Below are 27,577 nucleotides of genomic sequence, written 5' to 3' on the forward strand. Positions count from 1 at the left end.
GCAGGTCCAAGAGTGATAGAAAAATAAATATTGTTTATTCCTTAGGTTCAGTGATTCAGGAGAAAATGAATTCCAGTTCTGAGCGTGAGCATCCTGGTTACTTCTTTGCTTTATCTCCCTCTGCCAGCAGCAGGAATGGGGTACACTTTAACCACTGTTCATTTTTTATTTCTTTTCCGGTATTCAGAAACATTAAGCATGTTCATATGAAACTGATGCTGAGCTTCCCCATTAAGATTCAAGAACTTGGAAAGTCAATTCTTCCCTGGATTTGCATCTTTAAGACAGACTCTATAGGACTGGTCCCCAGCCTCTTTCCTGGCACACAGCAGAGGTGCTTTTCATCCTGCTCTCCGCCCTGAAGCTTATGCCAGCCCAAAAGTTTATTCATACTCATCTTTCCACTTTCCCTGACACAAAAGGGCACAGAATGGACATCTAGATTAGAGTCGAGGGTAGAAGGGAATTGAGACAAAAGTTAGGTTACCATACTTTTATAACATATTTTACCCAAGGTTTCATTTCATTGAGAAGTTTCAGTGGCACCTTGAAGTGTAGCCTGAAGTGTCAACACCAATGCTCAGAAATCTCACAACAGCTCTCCCTTACCAAATCTCTCTCTCCTAGCCAAGGAAATACTTCTATAGGACAGGATAAATCTCTCATTCTGCCCTCTTCATGTTCTTTTCTTCTGCATAGTCCTATGTTACAGATCAATAGAATCATTCACTGTTTTTCAAGCATTCATCTCTTTGTCTTTTCCGTACTATTCCCTGCACCTTGTACCTCATTCATCAACACTTACAAAAATTTTGTATGTATGTGTATATATCTTTGTGTTTGTGTGTGTGTGTGTGTGTGTGTGTGTGTATACTCTCTTATTATACTTGGATATCCCCTGGAATGCAAACTCAAGTTTATATATGTATATATGAACTCTTTATTGTTTACCTGGAATTACACACACTCCTCTCAGTGATTCCTGCTAACCTCCTTTTCCTCAAACTTGAATAAATTTTGGCTATTTAAAAACTCATTGCATTTTAGTTTCTATATTGAATATGCATATGTGTATGGGTGTGTATTGTGTGTATGTGTGGCATGTGTTTACCTAATTGTTTACACTAGACTGTGACTCTCTTGAGAGTAAAGATAGTGTTTTATCCTATTTCTATCCCCAAAGCCTAACGCAGTTTGGCACATTGCTGGTATTCAAATATTCACTTAATTTGAATTGAATTAGATACAATGAACATATCTCTTAAGCAATAACTCTCAAACCCTAAAACAAACAGTGACTGCATGAGCATGGTATATTTGGTGAAGGTGATTTTGAACACGAATCTCATTGCATTATTATTTCTGGGCCGCCCTCCTTGCTAACCACTCCCCAGCCCCGACTCTCCAGCCCCAATAGTTTTCATTTTCTGCTGCCAAAATACCCAGGGAATGCAGGGGCAGATTCAGAAATGTTGTGAAATGCAGCCACGCAGTGTTTAACAAACAACATAACAAAGGCATCTGTCACAACGCATCACCTTCTGTTCCTGGGAGACTTCCGCCAGCACGGTGGCATGCTCACTGCCTTTTCTCTTCCTCTCTGCTCATTCTCTCTAATTACATGTGGCATTCTCTCTCCATCACACAATAAAAGAGGCCCTCATTTTGGCAGGAAAATAGAGAAGATTGGCTAGGGAATAAATCCTGCCACAAGCAACGTTTCCTTTTCAGACAGAGAATTTGGGCCAGGTCACCTATATGAATTGATTTACAGAGATTGAAAGGCCACTTCATGCCTAAATAAGCGCTCTGATTGACAGAAAACCAAAAATATCTCCATTTTCTCATTCTTGTCATTAAAGCCCCAAATCTTTAGAACTACATTCCATGCCCTCATCAATCTGATTCCTACCTACATTTCTTCCCAAACTTCCCTCTGCATTTTCTCAAAAACAGAGCTGGCTTCCAACTTATGCAATTTATAGCCTCTTTACACCCCAAGTTTATGCTGTATATCCCCTGGAATGCAAACTCATGTATAATAATAACATCAATAATAGCAGCTGCTTGCATTTCGTGATTATTGTGTGCCAGGAACCATGCCAAATGATTTTAGCATTTATTTTATGTAATGCTTACAACGGTCTCATGAAGGATATGGTATTATTTTATCCATCTGTTAGATAAGGAAACTAGAGCTTAAAAAGAGGTTATAAATAAAGTAAAAATAACATTGCACACCTAGGAAGTGAGTGGCAGAAGTAAGGTTTATAATCTTTGTTATAAATATCTGTCTATTTCTAAATGTATGGATTCCTGTCTCAACGCTGGAGAAGAGCTAATGTCAGATGCCACCTTTCCTACAAAAGCTGGCTCAGATCTCCATAGATGGAATCATTCCTCTCTTGTCTATGCCCAACATCATTTTTTTTTTTTTGTTCTTCTCTCATAATCAATACAGCTGCGTCCACTCTACCCAGCGAAGAAAGGTATCTCTCCTGGGACCACCTTGGCTCTCCTTCATGGGAGTGACATTGCAGCAAGCAGCTCGTTATTCTTCTGTTCCTGGAAGTATATGTTTCAATAATGATCTGCCTTGCGTTCAGGTAAGGGGAAGGCCAACTGAATCAACTTTTATATTCAAATTAACTTTTACACAGTTTCAAAATCTAACTGGTGTATAGATTCCATCTCTCCATACTTATTAAAATAAATATTATTTTCCTCCCATTTCCACTCAACCCATTGGCATTACAATTAGTGCTCTTGAAATAATGAACCCTTAATGATACTGACAACATTTGATTCTTCTTAGAATATTAGTTCGTTATTCAATCCATTTATTCATTCATCAAATATTTACTGAGCACCTATTATAGTCCATGCACTGCCCTAGGAATTAGAAACTCAGCAGTAAACAGTTTTGATATGGCTTCTGTTCAAAAGAGCTTACCGTCTAATCACATTAGCAGTCCAGTTGGCAGAAAGAAAATGCAACCGATTATTGAATAAGGCCGGACATTGTTAAAAGTAACAGTTCACATTCATTCAGCTTATTCTTTTTTTAACACTATGCTGTACAAAGATTAAGTTATCGTGTCTTTATGAGATTCATCCCACCATTTTCACCATTTTATAGATGACTTCTTGAAATAAATTGTATTATAATCCTTATGTTTAAAGATGAGTAAAATGAGGTTCTGAGAGGTTAGGAAACTTGGCCAAATTCACAGAGTTAGCAAATGAATGGTGGAGTTGGGATTTGAACTCATATTGGGCTGACCAGGTTCTGTGCTATTACCTGTCACATTTGAACTAAAGCAGCACAGACTACACTTTATAGCAGACTTCAGTTTTGTATAATTTTAGGGTTTCATGTCAAATGACATAAAGGACCTAGAGTTCTCTGTACACTATATTGACAAACCATCCACCCCTGCAGTGACTTTTTAATCTAAAGAGAAGATACTCAGCCTGCCTTCCATGCTGATACTAAAATATAGTGATAAATTAGGAAGAATTATTATCAACCTGGGAAGTGTTGCTCCTGGAATACATTCGGCAATGTTGGGAGGCATTTTTTATTGTCTCAACTGGGGCTAAAAGTGAGTGCTTCTCTCATCTGGAGACTGAAGACCAAGGATGCCACTGAATACCCTACGATGCACAGGACAGCCCCTCACAATAAAGAGTTAATATGTCAATGGTAGTGCCATTGAGAAATACTAGCATAAAGGAAAAGGAGTTGCTTATCTATAGAAAATACAGCATCACTGGACTCATGTATAGGCTCATCAACAAACACTAAAGTCTGAGATGCTAATCTTGATTTTCTGCTTAAATATGTTATCTTTTTAAGCTCTCTTAGCAAAAACACCCTACCTACTTACTACATGTGATATGTCACCAGGCCATGTCATGCAAAAAAAAAATCATACAACATTGGATTCTGCTGTAAGTGTAGAAATTAAGATCTGATGATATGGAGTCAAACAGACTCAAACTGAAATCCAGATTTCAACCCTTCTTTGCTCTGTGACCCTTATTTAGTTGTACAACTACTCTAGCCTTCATCAGACTCATCTGAAGATTGAGAAAATAATGTTTTGTCTCTCATAAGTTGTTATGGGATTGAAATAAGATAGTGCATGTGAGGCCTTTTGCAATATAAGTTTGGTACCTGGTCACTGCTCAATAAAAAACAGCTATTTTTAGTATTATAGGTAGAGACAAAGTGGGTCTAGAAGGCTAAAACTGCTTTCTCAAGATTGCACAGCTAATAACTTTCAAGATTCAACGTAAGAGTCTCAGACCCACTGAGTGGGTCTTTGGTGCATCTTCCCATGTTTATTCTCCGTGGCATATGCCAATTGCTCCTATATATTTTTATTCCACTTTTCCAAGGACCCCCATATTTGGCCCAAACCTCAGGGGACATAATTAGCCTGGTACTTTGACTGCACATCTATACAATTTTCATCTTTCCACCTTCCGTATGGCATCACAATTGGAAACATGGCTTTCATCTGTAAACCTGGCTTCATCGAGTTCTGAGCCAGTCTGACAGGGCAGATGGTATACTAGCTTCAGGCCCATCAGAGTATGTGACATGGAATGAATCTTGCTGCTTTAAATATCCACCTGGTATTTGCTTCTTAGGATACACTCCCCAAACCTGTGTGCAGAGTAATTTTTTCCTGATTTTCCCTGCTGTCTTGATTCCATTTGTATGCCTGGGATGCTGCCTCAGTCTCCCTGCCTGGCAATTCAATCAAATGGCAGACCTAAAGTCCTGCTCTCTGACTCAACCCATCAATTATGGTCCTGGAGCCCTGCTATGCTATCCATTGGTTGAAGATTAGGGACCATGCTTCCGACTTCCTTGACAACCTGTTGTAAACCATTGTATCTCTCTTAAAAATAGAATCTCTGCTGCCTGTCTCTCTATGAGCACCAGCTGCAGGGTCTCAATATGCTTCCTCATCCACTGAAATATCCTTATTATATTTGTCTACCATAATTGAAAATTTACAATATGCCAAGCACCAAAAGAGGCAGTTTACAAACATTAATTCTTTTAATCTGTACAGCAATTCTGAGTTACCCCATTAAACAGAAGAAGCAAACATGTACAGGCATTAAGTAACAAAGGTCAAATGTTTGGTAATAGGTAAAACTAGGACCTGACATAGTCCTGTCCACTTCCCAAATCCACGTTTATCACCTTAAAGTGAAGAGATGCGATCTCAAATCACATGACTTCTCTTTCCAGATTTATTGCAGAAAACTGCTTCAATAATCAGACCTATGCTCCAAACCCCTCTTCTGCCTGGTTCCTTCTGACTTCTCTTTTCTGCCAGACTATGTGGCAATAGTTTAAGCATCCTTTACTCCAGAGTCCATTAGATTACACAAGCTCTGACCTGGTTTGCACTGTCTGGATTCTTAGTACCAACACATTCCCTCTTTCTACACTAACTGAACAATCTGTCATCTATCTTTTCTGTGGATATAATCTGGATTTCTCAGACTTCTACTGGTTCATTACTACTCAGGACCTAAAGTTGGCAGGTTTTAGAATCATCATCATAATCACCATCAGCAACAGTGTCATCATTGTCATCATTGACACTAGCATCACTAAGATAATTATCATCATCATTATTATTTTTATCATACCATCATCCTTATACTTTTCCTCCTTATCATCATCTTTTGGCTTCTATGATGTACAAAGAATCCAAAAGCTAATGCTGACCCAGCCCATGAAGTTCATGAGGATGTATGGCATGAATATGTGCAAAGAAAACTAACAGTAAAAAATAGTGAAGATTAAGTCCACCTCTTTATATGTTACAGATGATTAGAAAACTATTAAAGTGTGGCTCTAGGAGGAAAATAATCAGGAACGACTGTGAGAAAGAATAAAAAAATAATAAACATGAGTGGAGTTTACCTAAGTATACAAGGATTGGAATGATTTAGGTAGAAGTATATAAAGAGGGTATAGCAGGAGACACAAATGGTGTGGACAAATATTAAACATAGAGGAATTCACGAGATTTTCAGTTTTCTATAAAGAGATTGGTTTGGCTCAAGCCAGAAACTGATCCCCTCACATAAATGATATCTATTTTGGAAGAACAATGACAAACAGTAGATGAAGTGTATAAAAAATAAAAGTAGAATGAGCATTTGGCTGTCTCTCTCTCTCTCCATATCTATATCTATATATAAATATATATATATATAGGAACAATAGCATCTGTAATCATATGAAAAACTGTTCAGTAATGAGCAAAAGCATCTTAAAACTCTTTGTTTAATACTCAGTCTTACCAAACATTTTAACATTCATTATTTCATCTGACACTTTGAGCAATCCTCCCATTGTTGATTTCCCTGTGAGCTAGGTATCATTTTCAAAATAAGAAAAGAGAAACACCAATAGACATTGAAAGTCTTACTTAGGGTCATCTAGCTAGAAAGTTAGGGAGCAGAACTTGAATCCATGTCTGATAGCTCCTGTTAGGTCGAGCCAAGAGACCAATATTATGTTTCAGGGCAAGGCGTGAAAAATGGAAAGTCAAAGTTGATTCTAAGCAAAGCAGACAATGGCCTTTTGTGATTGAAAAGCACGTGGACAGATGCATACAGCATGCTTAGGCTTTGAAGTACTGAAGTCACAAAGCCCTTGGCTTCCTGTTGGCTTAATAGTCCTATCCTCCCTCACCCATTTCAGCCAGATGATTATAATAACCTCTATCACCAGGGCTATAAAGAAAAACAACCTCGAAAAAAAATCTATATTACGGGTTGTTATTAGAAATAAAATACCTGCAGCTCTGTGCTTAGAAACAAATTATTGCCATCTTGGGAATATTTTGATTGCATCAAATTCTTTGGTTTCTACTCCATGATTATTTTCTCTCCCCCCCAGAAAAAGAAGGCAAAAAGAAAAAAAAGCCCAGATAACATATTTCAATAACAAAATAGCCATACTGATTCCCCATGGTGTTGGTAAACAGCTGAGAAGCTATCAGAAGGAAGGGGAAAAGTTCAGCAGGAACTAGTCTAAAAAATAGCAAGATGTAGTGTGATAAACACCAGCCTGCTACAGCCGCTACCTTGAGTGGCCATTTCCCCTCGGAGTGACACTTTTCAATTACGAGATGGTGGCTGAGAGCATTCTGGGCAGAACTGCAGTTGGCTGCTGTTCCCTTGCCCAGTTTTTCATACATGCCAGGAAAAAGAATCCTTGTTTCTACAGCCCCTCTTTTTCAAATAGTAACAGTAAAAGAGTGGGATGCGATAGATACATACATATGTAGTGTAATGGGAGACTACTGTATGCCAAGGTGGTGATCAGTGAAGCTTAGTAGGGGAAAGAGCCATACTCTCATTTGGGGAAGTTTACTAAGGTCAGTGTTAACCATAAAATAATATGAAAAGCATCCCAGGTCAGGCATGGTGGCTCACATCTGTAATCCCAACACTCAGCCCTTTGGGATCCCAAGGCAGGTGGATCACTTGAGATCAGGAGTTCGAAACCAGCCTGGTCAACATGGTGAAACCCTGTCTCTATTAAAAATACAAAAAGTAGCCAGGCTTGGTGGTGCATGCTTGTAGTCCCAGCTACTCAGGAGGCTGAGGCAGGAGAATCCCTTGAACCTGGGAGGAGGAGGTTGCAGTGAGCCAAGACCAGGCCACTGCACTCCAGCTTGGGCAATAGAGCAAGACTCGATCTCAAGAAAAAAAAAAAAAAAAGATATGGAAAGCATTCCAGGCAGAGAAAATTACATGCTCACTGTTGGAAAGCTTCAAAACCACCACATATTCATGAACTAATGAGCCATTTGGTGTGACTAGGCTATGGCATGCAAGTTAGGAAGTGAGGACAGAGTTGGGGGAGAAAAACAAAGGAGTAGATCATAATTCTTCTGTATATGGTGATCACTCTTCTGTAAGCTATGATGTCCATCTGCAAACAAACAACAACAATAACACAAGCAATTAATCCAGTGCTTAGAACAGTGATTTGTTTATAATAAGTGTACTATGAATGATTGTTAAATTTAATTTTACTAACTGTATAAATCTTATAATTATAAGGTCAGTCTCATACTAAAATATTGTTTTGAATATGGGCATTTAAGATACATTCCTTGACTTCAAAAGGCTTATAATCAGCTTGGAGAAAGAAAAGGGGAAAAAAGGGTACATCCACAGGCACACAATAGTAAGGAATTCAAATTAACATAAAACCACAAAAAATGATATAAGTAAAATATATGTGCTTTAGAATATTGGAGGACAAGGGGACCCTTAATGGGTTTACTCTGCATGGATGACATCTTGAAAAATATAAAGACCCATGGACCAAGAAGAATAAGTAGAAGGTAGAGGAAAGCCTAGAGGTATAAAAGACCGAATGAATGATGGCATGGAGGTGGAGATAAGGTTACTATGTGAAGGACAAATTGGTGAGATTAACCTTGTAAAATGGTGAAGTGATTCTTTGGATGGGAATAATTACATGAAGTAGAAAAGAATGTATTTGCTTTGGAAGAAAAAGCCTTAGATTCTAGCTTCTTACCTACCATATTTACTATGTTATCTTGGGAACAAATCACCTCACCTTTCTTGGAATACCTGTTGCTTTAGCTAAACAGCAAGTCTCCTGAAGGATTTGTTTCTTCTGCCATTCAAACTGTGTGTTTGCACAAAGACCTATTATTAGAAGGTTTTACTCCATCCTTTAACCACTGGTTACATTAATTGGTACAGGGATGGTCATCCAACCCAAACTTTGCTAAACAACAGAGCCCTTTCTAGGGCATTCATTTTCAAATTGTATCAAAATGAGAATTTTCCCTTTTCTTGTTCTGGGAATTATTAGATGGAATACTAGAGAGCTGTCAGCTCCTACAATTTTATTTTATTTTTTTACAATGTAGAGGTAGCTGTTCTGCAGTGAGAGACAGTAAAAACAATATACCAAAAAAAGCATAGACAAGAGATATAGAGGCCTATTGGGAGTAAGGTCCCTGAATTTTGTTGACACTTAGTTTTATCTACTTCTTCCTTGTGGTTTGCCTGTCCAGACTTCTGTTTGATTCTGTTATTTTTTCCAATGAATTGTCTACTTTGCCTAGGTCAGCATAAGTTGCGATTCTGTCCCTTGAAATCTAAAGAATCCCAGTGAAGACATTTCCAAAGTAATTTCCTCATGTCTAGGAATGAGTAGGCATGAGACACAATTAGTTATTATTATTATTGAAAGAGAAGAGTAGGTTGTTTGAATTTACCTGAATGTGATATTTCCAATTGCAGCCTTTGAGAAGATTGACTATATTAGAGGTGCTAGGGTGAGATTTACTGTACTTTTAGGTGCTATTTTGCTAGAAGATCCAAGAGCACATGCATTCTGCTTTGAACCAGTAATCTCTCTCTTAAAAAAATTCCATTCCAAAGATTGTGTGTGTGCGTGTGTCTGTGTGTGTGTAGAAAACGGGACACTGGGCAACAATGTAATTATTAGCTCATTAAAAATAGTCTTCAAAGAAGTACTCCTTTGTGAATTAAGCAATGTGATATCATTTAGCCTAAAGTTCAAAATTAAAATCTCTCCCTCTTTTCTCTAAACTAATTTTTCCACCACTGGCGATCACACAAAGAAAATAATATCTTGAAGTGTGCGAATAAAAGAAAACAGAGAACAGTAAATAAGCATTAAGTTACCAGGCTTTGCATTAGCTGGTCCAAGGGAGGCAAAAGCGAGAGAAGTCCCTTCATAAACCTATGGTGACCTAGCCCACTGGTAATCAAGGCTCCATCACTCGGGACCTAAAACTCTGCTCCAATCATGTTACTATGTTCTGCCATCAGGGAAGTGCAAGGACAGGCTCCTTGGTCCATATCACTGCAGTATTTTTCTGTCAATTTTCCTCACCTAGTGTCTATCCTTCTCCCTGCTGACCTTACAACTGTTTACTTTTGAGTCAGTGTCCTCATTTTACACAATAACAATGATAATCACTAGCCCTCCTAATCTCTTAGATAATTAAATGAGATAAATCATTTAGTACATTGTAGGTGCTAAATAAATATAAATGTTTCTTTCCCTAGATAGCATGATTCTAACAGATGCCTCAACAATTGCTAAAGAGATATCTTCCTTATTGGTTTTATTTCTCTTTAGGTCAACACAAAATAGAGCTGGATGCAAGACATTTAATTTTTCCCTCAACTATTCAAGTTGTCTAATACAACTGCAACTACACGCAGCAGATAACCCCATATCTTTGTCCAGTTTAGTGCACTGTGATGAGTCAGAGAAAATTACGTAACCAAGACACATAGTTCAGATTGTAATTATGATGATTATTAGCTATAATAATAGATCATAATAACATCTGCTAGCACCACCAGCAGAACTCTGCCTGGGCCTCATTAATCTGGGCCTCACTAATTTGCAATGTGTATTTATTTGACTTTAGCTAGATGAAAGTGCATCCCCATCCAATCTCTGAGTTTAATTTTTAATGCAATTCAAAAAATATTTAGGTACAAGCCTGGGTGTCAAGTACAGAGATAGGCTCTGATGTAATAATTAAAGAGTCTCTAGGCTGTAAAGTCAGGCTGATCTGGATTTAAATTCTCTGACTGCCATGTTCATATTTCTGTGAACTTGGCTGAATCTGTTTTTCTTCACTTGGAAAATGGATATAATAACAGCGAATTGTTATCATAAAATAATTCTTGTAAAGTCTGTAACACAGGCATGTAATAAGACTTTAACGTATTGTAACTATTACTTGTACTGTTCTTGTCCATAATGATGATGATAGACAAGTCAGGGATTATATACTTAACACAGACACATAAGGAAATAATTGTTGCATCATGGATTAAAATGCTGTAGTAGAAATATTTACATAGTGTTGTGAGATCATAAATTAGTTTCTAACTAATTCTATCTGAAGAAATCAGGAGAGGAGTTCCTATCTGACAAAGTCTTATAGAATGAGTATCATATCCCTGGTGTTCAAGAAAACAAGGAGATTCAAGGCACAGTAAAGAACATAAATTATTATGGAAAATATAACAATCTGGTATGATTAAATCATGGATTATCATAAAGAGAACATTATGAAGACAGGCAAAAGGAAAAACGTATTAGCACATTAACAATATAAACACTTTCCCCCCACCCAGGGTCAAACTATTTAAGATGGTTTTAGAAATTCTAATGAAGTGATTTTAAAGTCCTGTGAACTATGGTAATTATATTTCTTGTCTATTTATCAAAAATTATGTAACCATTTGTGCTTTTTTCTCCATATGAAATAAGACAAATATATTTATTTTAATAGACTCATCAATTTACATGTTTTATTTGTTTAGAGTAATTTTCTCTTAGTAGTATGAGTCAGTGAGGTTTAACTATTGAAATCATGATAGAAGGCAATTATGAGTCACTTTGAGTAAGCTATTTATCCACTCTCTAGATCAGTTTTCTCAGCTTTAAAATGCGGACCATGGCTTATATCTAATGTTCCCGAAAGTTGAACAGGAGCTGGTCTGGATTTCAGTGTTTAGTGACCATATACTTCTGTATGATCTCTTGCGAGCAGATTCTTCGTTAAAATCTCCCTTACATCCCTAGTGACTGACACATGGTGGTTCGTAAATGTCATTTGGAATGAATGGAAGTAGCTCTGTAGTAGACATAGTATATGGCACTATACGAATATAAGTTATTATTATGTTAAGAAACATCATCAAGGTGGCTTTCTTTCTAGAACATTAAAGAAAATAACAGTACAAATATCCATAAAGAAAAAGAATAAATTGGGAAGATTTCAGTGTTTTCCATCAGCATAAAGCTTATATGTTAGGTAGCAAATGGTCATTTCCTTCCATATTGTTTCTAAGAATGACTCAGTCTCCAAGGCACAAATGGTTCTGTGGCCATCTGCAGTTCCAGGGAAGATTGAAGAATTGTATCTTGACTGCTGCTGGTATGTATATGGTCAAAATCAACTATTAATGATCTCTGACTCCATGGAGAACAGCTGTTGTAAACAAAGGAACTTAGAGTCACAGCCAAGTCTCCTTTACTGTTATAGTAAAAGAAAACAACAAAAATGACAACAAAATTATTTCATACATTTTGGATGAGAGTAGGCTGGTTGGGAGCTACAAAGTGAGAGACACCTCTACTGTGTGCCTGCTGTGTTACAGGCACTAACACACCACCTTGCTAACATGATAAGGCTGACAGAAAGGCATCATTACACCCATTTGAAAGATGCGAAGAGTAAGGTGCAGAGAGATTAAGTAACTTCTTTTAAGTCTTATGAACAGCAATTGGCAGAGGTAATATTTAAATCACCATCTTCTTCCTCAAGTCCCTTGTTCTTTTCTCTTCAATAGTTCTTACAAAGCATCTTTCTCATAACTTAAGACTTAAGTAGGAAGAAATGCTCGATGAAATAAGTTTAGGAGGCTGAGTTACTTTAAGTTCAACAGGCTTAATTAAGGTTATCTGCACCGGGCACAGTGGCTCACACCTGTAATCTCAAGACTTTGGGAGACTGAGGTGGGCAGATCACCTTAGGTCAGGAGTTCGAGACCAACCTGGCCAACATGGTGAAACCCTGGCTCTACTAAAAAGACAAAAATGAGCCAGTAGTGATGGCGTGCTCCTGTAGTCCTAGCTACTCAGGAGGCTGAGGCATGAGAATCGCTTGAACCTGGGAGGTGGAGGTTACAGTGAGCCTAGATTGTACTACTGCACTCCAGTCTGGGCAACAGAGCGAAACTCCACCTCAAAAACAAAACAAAACAAAACAGAACACAAAAAAGAAAAAAGATGATCTGCAATGAGAGCTTCCAGGATGGAATACAGAATGTATAGCCCCCTAATGTCTTTTTCAACAGGGCCTTGTTTCTTTCACTTTTAAATCCTTACATAAATTTAAAGCTGCCTGTGTTTACCCATCTAAAAATATTTATCAAATAACTGTTATATAAAATTTGTGGGTAAAAAGATGGACAAATGTTGTTTTATAAGTAATTGAGTTAATCAGTCAATAAAAAGTTAAAAAAATCACAATTTACCAGATAATGTGTCAAGGTTGAGACTACGCCGATTATGCCCCCAAAGAGTATATCTGAGTAAGGAAAAGGAATGATTTCCAGATTTCTGACTTGAACACAGATGAGGGTGTCATTGACTGCAATGGGAAAGAAAGCTCAGGTAGTGGACGCAGAGGTTATGCTAGCCCTTGTTTGGAATATCTAAATCACCTGTATGTAAGTTGAGCAGTAGGCATTGAAGTCTTTCTCAAAGAAAGTGATAGTTAATATACACCAGAAGAATAGAAGGAGTTAGCCAGGTGATGTAATTTACACATGCGGAGAGAATGTCCCTGACAGATGTTAAGAGCCTCTATCTTGACCTCATGGCAGATAATATGGTTAACTTGGAAAATGTAAATAAAAAGGTGGGGGACCAAGGGGTTCAGGTAGGTGTTGGGGGGAATGGGTGGAAAAGATAATATGCAATGAGGTTTTTACCTTAGGCAGGAGCCAGATCAAAAGAAGCATTTTACATTTGATCTTAGCCAAAAAGCCAAGAAGCATTTTTTTAAAGCCTTTTAAAACATGCTACCAAATTTGAACATTTTCCTAATGCAATGGGAAGATAATAAAATTTATTTAGCAAAGGAACAGCAGAATTCATCTTAAACTTTTGGAAGAATCATTCTAGATGCTTTATGGAAAATGAATTGACGTGAGCACAAGAATTCTAAATGCATGTGTTCAAAATGTTTTCAAAATGCTGACCGCTTTTAGAGAGAAAAAAATTTAGGATGAAGCTTAGCCTAATGGAGTATTAACATAATTTTCATAAAAAGACAGTTCTGGTAGCAATGTTAAGGAAAAATACAGTGTAATCCACCAGTGCAAGGCAAAACACAAGTTAGAAATGCATGTTCTGTGACTGTTCTCTGACATTTTGCAGATTAGAATGGTCTGTTTAGATGAGCTTTATGGGATAATGGGATTGACTCTGGGACTGTACTATGACTCTCAGCTCTCAATGGCTTTAGTTACCCTTCTCCATTTTGAAGATAACCAAAATTGCTTCATCTTCTACCTCATGTTTTTGGCTAGAAAGACGGTGGTGTTTCTACTACGTACATCTCCCTCTGTGATTGTTTCAAGGTGATTTTTTAAAAAATTGTGAGATACTATAACAAATTCGCAATGTTTTTCTACATAAACTGCTGCTGAAATCCCTGTCAGATGGCTGATCCTGCCCTTCTTCCTCCAGTATGTCAAGACATGTTCTGGAATATAATTATTTTAGATGATGTTGTTTAATTTCAATTTCTGTATTGTCATGAAAATGTGAAATGTCCTATCCCATTCGTCATCCAAAGGTAATTAAATAAGGTTTCTTTTAACTAACTAATGAGCTTGCTTCCAATAATATCAGCCCTACTTTTTGTCTCCAATCAGCCCACAGAATATGGTGAAGATTTACTGGAACATAATGAAAACAGTAGCAACCCCTTTTCCCCAGAAAAGAGGAGTGAGGGTGGTGATGCGCCAGAGGCAAGAACTGTGAGTACATTTAATGGTGACATACCATTTTTAGATGCAATTATGCAACTTCATCCTAGAATACTGTGAGTGAGGGCTGGGTGATCATTTCCCCCACTACCACCCACACACATACACACCCTGGGATTTACAGCAATTATGTCAATTGTCCTATTTATGGTACTTGACACGTCTAATGTAAGAAAGGGACAATGCATCCTATTACCTCTTATTACAATGCAGCATGGTGATGAATGGTATAATACTGATGATAATTAAAATGTGTTGTGCATACTTAAACATGAGATTCAAGGTTTGAAGAAGTGCTTATTATTCCAGCCTTCTTTCTTCTAAAGAAAGACTCGATGTCTTCCTCTGCTTGTCTGCAATCTTTACTTAGGTGATTCAGAAAAACACCCATATTACGTAGAGTTTATTCCCCTTTATGCATTTTTTTCTTTCTTTTGGATACTCTGTGTGAGACCTCTGAATGCCCCCAAAAGCTCTATATTTAGCTCTTGCAGCTGACAGTTCTTTAAGCAGAGACCCCTGAACTCTAGTATCTACAAAAGTCATTAGACTTAAATTGTCATAGAAACACTAGGGAATAATGTTAAGGTCCTGAATAACAATTTGCTTTCTTCCTACTTTAATATGTCTGTGCTTGTTCTGTGACCAAGGTCTCTAAAATGTAAATCAGCTACCCAGAGTTTCTACAGAAGCCAGAGTGGACTGCATACATTTGAGTGAATCACTCAATCTGAAACTTCATTATGTCTCCCTCCAAAAAATGGGAATGACATTAACTTGGGATGATATTACACACAATATTGTGGAAGAGACCAAGAATGTATAGTTAATGTATGCAAATATATATTATAAAACATACAGTATTAAAGACACATTACTACATAGACTTCAGATGAAAACATAAGAAAAACTCATGAATATACCACTTTAGAGTGATTAATACATGTTCACATAAAGTATTCTTTTGAACTGTACAAAAGCATTATGAATAAAATTAACTTCATACGATGAATGAGGAAACTGAGGCTTAACTTTAACAAGCCCAAACTCATAATGCTATTAGGCAACTGATTTGTTATTGGGATCTAGTACTTCTAAGTTTAAACAAAGGCTATAGCCACAAATTTGTATTTCTCTTCTGTGCAAATGCGATTAAGAACTAGGACAACCAAAAGAAAGAAGAATAAAAAGGTATTAAAAGAAAAAGTATGCTGCAATATTTAAATGCAAATCAGACTTAAGTTTGTCCTTGATACTGCCAGGACATCATAACACTGACCCCTGGCCCAGCAGCTCTCCCACTCCTCTAGATGACATTTTCTACCTTTTTTGTTCTCCTCAAGCCTCCAATCTCTTCATGTTAATGCTCAGTCTCAACTAGTTATTTTGCATTATATTTTATTAAAAAAGAAAAAAACATGGCCAGGTGTAGTGGCTCATGCGTTTGATCTCAGTACTTTGGGAGGCCAAGGCAGGCAGATCACTTGAGCCCAGGAGTTCAAGACCAGCCTGAGCAACATGGCGAAACACCATCTCTACAAAAACAAAAACAAACAAACAAGCAAACAAAAATCTAGCTGGGTGTGGTGGTGCGTGCCTGGTGTACTCCAGCCTCGGTGATAGAGTGAGAGCTTGGAAAGAAAAAGAAAAAGAGAAAGAGACAAGAAAGAAAGAAAGAAGGAAAAAAAGAAAGAAAGAAGAAGGAAGGAAGGAAGGAAGGAAGGAAGGAAGGAAGAAGGAAGGAAGGAAGGGAAAGGAAAAGGAAAGAAGGAAAAAGAGAGAGAGAAGGAAAGAAAGAAAGAGAAAAAGAGAGAGAATTTCCATAAGCTCCCAGCTCCCTTTCTCATCTAATAAACCTATGTGCTCATGTTCTTCGATCCCTCCCATCTAAATTGATATCCAGAACCTTAACATTATTCCCCAGTATTTCTTTTGCTGTCTATGTTCCTGTCTAAAGCCAACCCCTCTAACTTGCCCACTAGTTCCTGCTTAGTTAAAATATTTGAAGATATATATCTATATCTGTATCTTCTATATACATAGAGAAAGACAGAGACTACTTTTGTCTTTTCCTCTGCTACCTTTTACTGCAAAATTTTCTAAAAGCATTCTCTAAGTTGTCTAACTACCTGTCTCAAACCCCTGTCTCTCATCCTTCCTTGAATTATTTCAGTCATTCATGACCACTAAACTTGTTCCTATCAAGGTCAGCAATGATATTCACATTGTGAAATCCAGTCATCAATTCACATAGAAGGAATTTTTGTGTTTTGTTCAATGCTGTGTTCCAAGCTTCTAGAGTAAGTGCTAGTGTATGGACAGTGCTCAGCAAATACTTGCTGAATGAATAAATGTATATAAGGCAGACCTGGATTTTAATCCAGATTTTCCAGGTTCTTATCATATGCCACTGTGAGTCCCTTAATCCTCTCTGAGTCTCCATTTCATCATCTTTGAAATAGTGATAATAATAATGACCTACATGGATACTGTAAAGAGGAAATGAAATAATGCATGTGTATTACTGGCAAATAGACTTAATACCTAGCTGATGGTTTAACAGGTGCAGCAAACCACCATGGTACACATTTACCTATGTCACAAACCTGCACATCCTGCACATGTACCACAGAACTTAAAAAATTAAATTCAATTAAATTTTTAAAAAAGGGGAAATTCTTTGTTGTTACAGTTCTATTTTAAATAGTGCCATAAGCATTATTTGTTAGCAAGGCTGATTAGAGTAGAGTGGGAGATTTCTGAGGATCTTTCAGATGCTTAAAAAGTTTGCTCTGAGGATAACACAACAAATTACATAATAGTTTTGCTTGGTTTGTTAGAAGTTGAAATTTCTTGATGAGACTGGGACCTCCCAAACATAACTGTTGAACATATTGAGCAGGCAGGGGTCTCCAAGGTAAGACAGTGTAGACCTTGTTGCATCATTATCTTGTGTGATTGCTAAATCTAGAAAAATAAAACACATTGCCCATTAAGACTTCCTAAGGGTGCAGTATGAAAGAGAAGCAAGTAATTCATTCCAAACTGGTAATGACTACTAACCAAGGTCTTGCTCATTTAACAGCCTAGAAAGGGCATTCTGTCAGCAGTCCATGTCATTAATGGTTTCAGTGAAATTCCCTGATCTTTAATTAGTGGAGCTGATGTGGCACGTTTCAGGGGTTAACCTATGTAACCAAAGCCCTTGACTGGTGATCTGATTGTCTCTATAAAAGCAGCGTAAAATATCAATGCTCAGTTTTGTTTAATACTAACTTATTTACATCTTCTTTCTCAATATTTCCTTGTTGATTGTTCATAATGATACTGATGGGTTTGATCTTTTTTTTTAATTTTTTTTTTATTATACTTTAGGTTTTCGGGTACATGTGCACAATGTGCAGGTTTGTTACATATGTATCCGTGTGCCATGTTGATTTCCTGCACCCATTAACTCGTCATTTAGCATTAGGTATATCTCCTAATGCTGTCCCTCCCCCCTCCCCCAACCCCACAACCGTCCCCGGAGTGTGATGTTCCCCTTCCTGTGTCAATGAGTTCTCATTGTTCAATTCCCACCTATGAGTGAGAACATGTGTTGTTTGATTCTTTGTCCTTCCGATAGTTTACTGAGAATGATGTTTTCCAGTTTCATCCATGTCCCTACAAAGGACATGAACTCATCATTTTTTATGGCTGCATAGTATTCCATGGTGTATATGTGCCACATTTTCTTAATCCAGTCTATCGCTGTTGGACATTTGGGTTGGTTCCAACTGTTTGCTATTGTGAATAGTGCCGCAATAAACATACGTGTGCATGTGTCTTTATAGCAGCATGATTTATAGTCCTTTGGGTATATACCCAGTAATGGGATGGCTGGGTCAAATGGTACTTCTAGTTCTAGATCCCTGAGGAATCGCCACACTGACTTCCACAATGGTTGAACTAGTTTACAGTCCCACCAACAGTGTAAAAGTGTTCCTATTTCTCCACATCCTCTCCAGCACCTGTTGTTTCCTGATTTTTTTAATGATGGCCATTCTAACTGGTGTGAGATGGTATCTCACTGTGGTTTTGATTTGCATTTCTCTGATGGCCAGTGATGATGAGCATTTCTTCATGTTTTTTGGCTGCATAAATGTCTTCTTTTGAGAAGTGTCTGTTCATGTCCTTTGCCCAGTTTTTGATGGGGTTGTTTGTTTTTTTCTTGTCAATTTGTTTGAGTTCATTGTAGATTCTGGATATTAGCCCTTTGTCAGATGAGTAGGTTGCAAAAATTTTCTCCCATTCTGTAGGTTGCCTGTTCACTCTGATGGTAGTTTCTTTTGCTGTGCAGAAGCTCTTTAGTTTAATGAGATCCCATTTGTCAATTTTGGCTTTTGTTGCCATTGCTTTTGGTGTTTTAGACATGAAGTCCTTGCCCATGCCTATGTCCTGAATGGTATTGCCTAGGTTTTCTTGTAGGATTTTAATGGTTTTAGGTCTAACATGTAAGTCTTTAATCCATCTCGAATTAATTTTTGTATAAGGTGTAAGGAAGGAATCCAGTTTCAGCTTTCTACATATGGCTAGCCAGTTTTCCTAGCACCATTTATTAAATAGGGAATCCTTTCCCCATTTCTTGTTTTTGTCAGGTTTGTCAAAGATCAGATAGTTGTAGATATGCGGCATCATTTCTGAGGGCTCTGTTCTGTTCCATTGATCTATGTCTCTGTTGTGGTACCAGTACCATGCTGTTTTGGTTACTGTAGCCTTGTAGTACAGTTTGAAGTCAGGTAGCGTGATGCCTCCAGCTTTGTTCTTTTGGCTTAGGATTGACTTGGCGATGCGGGCTCTTTTTTGGTTCCATATGAACTTGAAAGTAGTTTTTTCCAATTCTGTGAAGAAAGTCATTGGTAGCTTGATGGGGATGGCATTGAATGTATAAATTACCTTGGGCAGTATGGCCATTTTCACGATATTGATTCTTCCAACCCATGAGCATGGAATGTTCTTCCATTTGTTTGTATCCTCCTTTATTTCATTGAGCAGAGGTTTGTAGTTCTCCTTGAAGAGGTCCTTCACATCCCTTGTAAGTTGGATTCCTAGGTATTTTATTCTCTTTGAAGCAATTGTGAATGGGAGTTCACTCATGATTTGGCTCTCTGTTTGTCTGTGATTAGTGTACAAGAATGCTTGGATTTTTGTACATTGCTTTTGTATCCTGAGACTTTGCTGAAGTTGCTAATCAGCTTAAGGAGATTTTGGGCTGAGACAATGGGGTTTTCTAGATATACAATCATGTCATCTGCAAACAGGGACAATTTGACTTCCTCTTTTCCTAATTGAATACCCTTTATTTCCTTCTCCTGCCTGATTGCTCTGGCCAGAACTTCCAGCACTATGTTGAATAGGAGTGGTGAGAGAGGGCATCCCTGTCTTGTGCCAGTTTTCAGAGGGAATGCTACCAGTTTTTGCCCATTCAGTATGATATTGTCTGTGGGTTTGTCATAGATAGCTCTTATTATTTTGAGATATGTCCCATCAATACCTAATTTATTGAGAGTTTTTAGCATGAAGGGTTGTTGAATTTTGTCAAAGGCCTTTTCTGTATCTATTGAGATAATCATGTGGTTTTTGTCTTTGGTTCTGTTTATATGCTGGATTACATTTATTGATTTGTGTATGTTGAACCAGCCTTGCATCCCAGGGATGAAGCCCACTTGATCATGGTGGATAAGCTTTTTGATGTGCTGCTGGATTCGGTTTGCCAGTATTTTATTGAGGATTTTTGCATCAGTGTTCATCAAGCATATTGGTCTGAAATTCTCTTTTTTGGTTATGTCTCTGCCAGGCTTTGGTATCAGGACGATGCTGGCTTCATAAAATGTGTTAGGGAGGATTCCCTCTTTTTCTATCAATTGGAATAGTTTCAGAAGGAATGGTACCAGTTCCTCCTTGTACCTCTGGTAGAATTCGGCTGTGAATCCATCAGGTCCTGGACTCTTTTTGGTTGGTAAGCTATTGATTATTGCCACAATTTCAGAACCTGTTATTGGTCTATTCAGAGATTCAACTTCTTCCTGGTTTAGTCTTGGGAGGGTGTATTTGTCGAGGAATTTATCCATTTCTTCTAGATTTTCTAGTTTATTTGCATAGAGGTGATTGTAATATTCTCTGATGGTAGATTGTATTTCTGTGGGATTGGTGGTGATATCCCCTTTTTCATTTTTTATTGCCTCTAGTTGATTCTTCTCTCTTTTCTTCTTTATTAGTCTTGCTAGCAGTCTGTCAATTTTGTTGATCTTTTCAAAAAACCAGCTCCTGGATTCATTAATTTTTTGAAGGGTTTTTTGTGTCTCTATTTCCTTCAGTTCTGCTCTGATTTTAGTTATTTCTAGCCTTCTGCTAGCTTTTGAATGTGTTTGCTCTTGCTTTTCTAGTTCTTTTAATTGTGATGTTAGGGTGTCAATTTTGGATGTTTCCTGCTTTCTCTTGTGGGCATTTAGTGCTATAAATTTCCCTCTACACACTGCTTTGAACATGTCCCAGAGATTCTGGTATGTTGTGTCTTTGTTCTCATTGGTTTCAAAGAACATCTTTATTTCTGCCTTCATTTCATTATGTACCCAATAGTCATTCAGGAGCAGGTTGTTCAGTTTCCATGTAGGTGAGCGGTTTTGAGTGAGTTTCTTAATCCTGAGTTCTAGTTTGATTGCACTGTGGTCTGAGAGACAGTTTGTTATAATTTCTGTTCTTTTACATTTGCTGAGGAGAGCTTTACTTCCAACTATGTGGTCAATTTTGGAATAGGTGTGATGTGGTGCTGAAAAAAATGTATATTCTGTTGATTTGGGGTGGAGAGTTCTGTAGATGTCTATTAGGTCCACTTTGTGTAGAGCTGAGTTCAACTCCTGGATATCCTTGTTAACTTTCTGTCTCATTGATCTGTCTAATGTTGACAGTGGTGTGTTAAAATCTCCCATTATTATTGTGTGGGAGTTTAAGTCCCTTTGTAGGTCACTCAGGACTTGCTTTATGAATCTGGGTGCTCCTGTTTTGGATGCATATATTTAGGATAGTTAGCTCTTCTTGTTGAATTGATCCCTTTACCATTATGTAATAGCCTTCTTTGTCTCTTTTGATCTTTGTTGGTTTAAAGTCTATTTTATCAGAGTCTAGGATTGCAACCCCTGCCTTTTTTTGTTTTCCATTTGCTTGATAGATCTTCCTCCATCCCTTTATTTTGAGTCTATGTGTGTCTCTGCACGTGAGATGGGTTTCCTGAATACAGCACACTGATGGGTCCTGACTCCTTATCCAGTTTGCCAGTCTGTGTCTTTTAATTGGAGCATTTAGCCCATTTACATTTAACGTTAATATTGTTATGTGTGAATCTGATCCTGTCATTATGATGTTAGTTGGTTGTTTTGCTCATTAGTTGATGCTGTTTCTTCCTAGCCTTGATGGTCTGTACAATTTGGCATGTTTTTGCAGTGGCTAGTACCGGTTGTTCCTTTCCATGTTTAGTGCTTCCTTCAGGAGCTCTTTTAGGGCAGGCCTGGTGGTGACAAAATCACTCAGCGTTTGCTTGTCTGTAAAGTATTTTATTTCTCCTTCACTTATGTAGCTTAGTTTGGCTGGATATGAAATTCTGGGTTGAAAATTCTTTTCTTTAAGAATGTTGAATATCAGCCCCCACTCTCTTCTGGCTTGTAGAGTTTCTGCCAAGAGATCAGCTGTTAGTCTGATGGGCTTCCCTTTGTGGGTAACCCGACCTTTCTCTCTGGCTGCCCTTAACATTTTTTTCCTTCATTTCAACTTTGGTGAATCTGACAATTATGTGTCTTGGAGTTGCTCTTCTCAAGGAGTATCTTTGTGGCATTCTCTGTATTTCCTGAATCTGAATGTTGGCCTGCCTTGCTAGATTGGGGAAGTTCTCCTGGATAATATCTTGCAGAGTGTTTTCCAACTTGGTTCCATTCTCCCCATCATTTTCAGGTACACCAATCAGACGTAGGTTTGGTCTTTTCACATAGTCCCAAATTTCTTGGAGGCTTTGTTCGTTTCTTTTTATTCTTTTTTCTCTAAACTTCCCTTCTCGCTTCATTTCATTCATTTCATCTTCCATCAGCGATACCCTTTCTTCCAGTTTATCGCATCTGCTACTGAGGCTTCTGCAATCTTCGCGTAGTTCTCGAAACTTGGCTTTCAGCTCCATCAGCTCCTTTAAGCCCTTCTCTCCATTGGTTATTCTAGTTATCCATTCTTCTAATTTTTTTTCAAAGTTTTTAACTTCTTTGCTATTGTTTTGAATTTCCTCCCGTAGCTCAGAGTAGTTTGATCGTCTGAAGCCTTCTTCTCTCAACTCGTGAAAGTCATCCTCCATCCAGCTTTGTTCCGTTGCTAGTGAGGAACTGCATTCCTTTTGAGGAGGAGAGGTGCTCTGCTTTTTAGAGTTTCCAGTTTTTCTGCTCTGTTTTTTCCCCATCTTTGTGGTTTTATCTACTTTTTGTCTTTGATGATGGTGATGTACAGATGGGTTTTTGGTGTGGATGTCCTTTCTGTTTGTTAGTTTTCCTTCTACCAGACAGGATCCTCAGCTGCAGGTCTGTTGGAGTTTACTAGAGGTCCACTCCAGACCCTGTTTGGCTGGATGTCAGCAGCGGTGGCTGCAGAACAGCGGATTTTTGTGAGACCACAAATTCAGCTCTCTGATAGTTCCTCTGGAAGTTTTGTCTCAGAGGAGTACCCGGCCGAGTGAGGTGTCAGTCTGTCCCTACTGGGGGGGTGCCTCCCAGTTAGGCTGCTCAGGGGTGAGGGACCCACTTTAGGAGGCAGTTTGTCCATTCTCAGATCTCCAGCTGTGTGCTGGGAGAACCACTACTCTCTTCAAAGCTGTCAGTCAGACAGGGACATTTAAGTCTGTGGAGGTTCCTGCTGACTTTTTGTTTGTCTGTGCCCTGCCCCCAGAGGTGGAGCCTACAGAGGCAGACAGGCCTCCTTGAGCTGTGGTGGGTTCCACCCAGTTCCAGCTTCCTGGCTGCTTTGTTTACCTAAGCAAGCCTGGGCAATGGCAGGCGCCCCTCCCCCAGCCTGGCTGCCACCTTGCAGCTTGATCTCAGACTGCTGTGCTAGCAATCAGCCAGACTCCGTGGGCATAGGACCCTCCGAGCCAGGTGCGGGACACAATCTCCTGGTGTGCCGTTTTCCAGGCCCATTGGAAACGCGCAGTATTAGGGTGGGACTGACCCGATTTTCCAGGTGCCGTCTGTTACCCCTTTCTTTGACTAGGAAAGGGAACTCCCTGACCCCTTGCACTTCCTGAGTGAGGCAATGCCTCGCCCTGCTTTGGCTCGCGCACAGTGTGCTTCACCGACTGTCCTGCACCCACTGTTTGGCACTCCCTAGTGAGATGAAACCGGTACCTCAAACAGAAATGCAGAAATCACCCGTCTTCTGTGTCACTCAGGCTGGGAGCTGGAGACCGGAGCCGTTCCTGTTCGGCCATCTTGGCTCCACCGTTTTGATCTTTTTATTTAAATGATGGCTATGGTTTTCTTTTAGAGAACTTTAACACCCAGGAGTGAGGTTTAGAGATGAATAAATAGAATACTGAAATTTAGAGGATATTAGAAGTTCGGGGGCCATCTTTTCTCTTCCTATTTTTGATGCTTTCAGGAATGTCAAGGCAGGGATGCCTAAAACAAAGATATGAGGAGCTGCTACTTCATTAGAAACATATAGAAAATGAACCAACTTTTGTTTCTGAATTCTTTATCCAATGTGTTTTCCTCCTCTCTTCCTCATATACATACACATGTTTACATACACATATTCATGTACGCCCAAGTCATAATGTATCCATATTAAATGCATATTTTCTGCATGTACTGTTTTTATTTTATTTTATTTTACTTTTATTTTTTTTTACTTTTATTTACAGGGTCTCACTCAGCCACCCAGGCTGGAGTGCAGTGGTGCAGTCTTAGTCCACTATAGCTTCGACCCCCAGGCTCAGGTGATCCTCCCACCTAAGGCTCCATAGTATCTGGGACCACATGCTGATGCCATCACACCCAGCGAATGTTTGTATTTTATGTAGAGTTGGGGTTTCTCTATGTTGCCCAGGCTGGTCTAGAACTTCTGGGCTCAAGCAGTCCACCTGGCTCGGCTTTCCAAAGTGCTAGGATTACAGGCATGAACCACTATCCCTAGCCTGCTTGTACTTTTTTCCACTTATAAGCACACACACACACACACACACGTTAAAACTCATAAGCTATACCAACTAGCATATGGCAACTAAAATATATGCATTCTCATCTATGCACATCTAGGAATACCCCAAAATGCATAAACTCATATGAAACTGCATATAATACACATATACTACATAATACACTTAAACATGTGTGCACATAGACATAGATACATGTAGTACAAGAAAATACCAGTTTTATAACCAAATTTTTCTTTTTAATAGGGTGAGTACTTTGAAAAGAAAGTTTATTTCATTTATTTACTTTCCCAGCTAGGCACATTAGTGGATTTGGAATGTGCAACCATGACATGATTTTTTTTTTTTTTACCTATGGTAAAAAAGAAATATCCCCTGCATATTGCCTCACATAAAGTAAAGTAAGTAATCGATAAATATGTGATGAGTGAGAGGGTGAGTTGATGAGTGAATAAATGATTGAATATGAGAAGGAGAGAGCACATTGCTCTGTATAACTGAAAGCAAAATTCTCTGGCTCCCTGGTTAGCATGGAAGTGAAAATTTGAGGGCAGGTGGGGTGGGAAAGAAGAAAGCAAACAAGATGGACTAATTTCAGAGCACAGAGGGAATGCAAGTGCTGGCTAGATTCCCTAATAGCTATTAAATGAATAAATCTGTTTTAATTGTGGAACCCACAACCATTGGCCATTTCCTCTTCATGATGTCATGTTTTAAGATGTAACCAACCCCAGTCTTGCTCTCTAAATTGCTTTTTCAGGGAGAAAACAGAAAGGCACTTATGGAATTCACTTGATCCCAATGACCAAATGTATCAGTTATCTATTGTTGTGTAACATGCAACCCCTTAACCTAGTTACTTAAAGCAACGGTGATTTATTATTTCTCACAATTCAGATGGTTGGTTGGGCTGGCTTCATCTGGAATATTTCAAGCAAGTACATTCAAGTGTGTTAGAAGCTCCCAGATGCCCACACTTCTACGCCTGACAATTGGTGCAGAAACTCAACTGAGGCTCCTTTGTTTTCTTTCTTGTGGCATGTTATCTTCTGGAATGCCATTCTAGCTTTCTTGCATAATGGTCTCAGAGAATATTTCTAAAAGAACAATCAAAATAATTAAATGTATCTTGAGGCTTAGGCCTTGGAACTTCACAATTGCATGATTGCTACTTCATATTAGTCAGAGCAAGTCACAAGACCAACCCAAATTCAAAGGGTGGAAAAAGACCCTATATTCTGATAGAGGAGATGCAAGCAACTTCTGTCCACTTTCAACTTGCACAACACAATTTCCTGATATCTCTACCTCCTTCCTGTAATATTGGAATTTCGGAACCTCTGCAGGTAAGTTTCCATCTATCCTTAATGCATGCATACTTTCCAAGGTTGCTTTGCAGAAATGGGCACTGTGGCCCACGAATATAGTCTCAGATTTCAAAGAGAAGATGGATGCTTGACTGATTCTTTTTCCCTTGATAGTGATCTAACAGCTGAGTGATCCAAGTATGACCACTGTGAAAGGAGATATTTGTCAACAGGATACATGTCCATTAGAAACTGGACCAAAGCCATGGATTCATTTGTCATACTTTCCAAAACAGCCTTGACTGGTAATGAGTTCTTTGCTCTAGAAACCAAGATTGGTATGAAGAAAAGGCCTCTTGACATAGAAAAAGCCCACTAGGTGAGTGTGTGAGTGTGCATAGATGTGTGTGTAGGTATTGTTGCATATATTTTACCACAGAGTAAAATAACTCTATAGAAAAAATATACAAATTATATCAAATCATTTTAGATGCCTCTTAACATATATGTATGCTTCCACATATTTGTAACCAGGGCATACATTTGCTAGTTTGAGTTATCATTTTCTAAATTAGCACAACATTTCTCTTAATACTAATATGTAAGCCTATATGTTTCTTTTTTGACATTCCATTGTGAATGTCAAATTTCTCTTAAGGTACTCATAACATCCAGCCTTACATTATTATTGCTATCTATGTATGTCTTACATCCCCTAATTCATCATCCGTGTAGGCATTCTTATCCTCATCATATCATTATCTACATTCCATCATTATCATCAAGGGCATTATTTGAGCAACTACCATTAAACATTATCTCCAATGCTCACAAAACTCTAGAGACAGACTTATTGTCCCCATATACTTAATTTAGAAAAAAAAGTTAAGTCTCAGGTGGCATTAGCAAGATGGCTGACTGGAGGCACCTAATGCTTGTCTCCCCCACAAAAAAGACCAAAAATATAAACAAACAATGATATTTTGATGGAGTATTTGAAAGAAAGCATTTTAGTACAGCAGCGGAGTGCCAGAAATCCTGTAGAGCACAGAGACTCAGGATAGATGCACGTAAAAGGGAACAAAACACCCTGCCTTTGCCACCTGTCTCCACTTTCTCAGTTTGGATTGGCTCTGAACCAGGAGGGACTCTCTCTGCAAAGAAAGGTAAGCAGGAGGCTCCCCAGCAACCTCCATGAAAGCTGCAGACACCTACAGTCTTTGCTGCAGAAGAACCCTGCAGTCCTCCCAGGCCCTGAGCCCAGTATAGGGAGCTGCCAAAAAAGCCCACATGGTTGCATAATTCCAAAGATGGAGCCTATTTTGTGCCCCCTCTCCACTGTGATCCAAACTGCTGTGGCTGTAAGACATTATCTAGGGATCAGAGCCATTGTGAGAGTATG

At 38.5% G+C, this 27,577-nt stretch overlaps 1 long non-coding RNA gene across 1 annotated transcript; it reads left to right on the forward strand.

Annotated features, from left to right (window-relative positions):
• Positions 1 to 2,474: 2,474 nt before the first annotated feature.
• LOC134736228 (uncharacterized) lies at positions 2,475 to 26,541 on the forward strand. Its single transcript, XR_010120125.1, has 3 exons — positions 2,475 to 2,606; positions 14,533 to 14,637; positions 26,350 to 26,541. It is a non-coding gene; the product is annotated as an uncharacterized lncRNA (long non-coding RNA).
• The last annotated feature ends 1,036 nt before the right edge of the window (positions 26,542 to 27,577 follow it).

The sequence above is a fragment of the Symphalangus syndactylus genome, chromosome 3 (genome assembly GCF_028878055.3).
Source record: "Symphalangus syndactylus isolate Jambi chromosome 3, NHGRI_mSymSyn1-v2.1_pri, whole genome shotgun sequence".
NCBI classification, from domain to species: Eukaryota; Metazoa; Chordata; class Mammalia; order Primates; family Hylobatidae; genus Symphalangus; species Symphalangus syndactylus.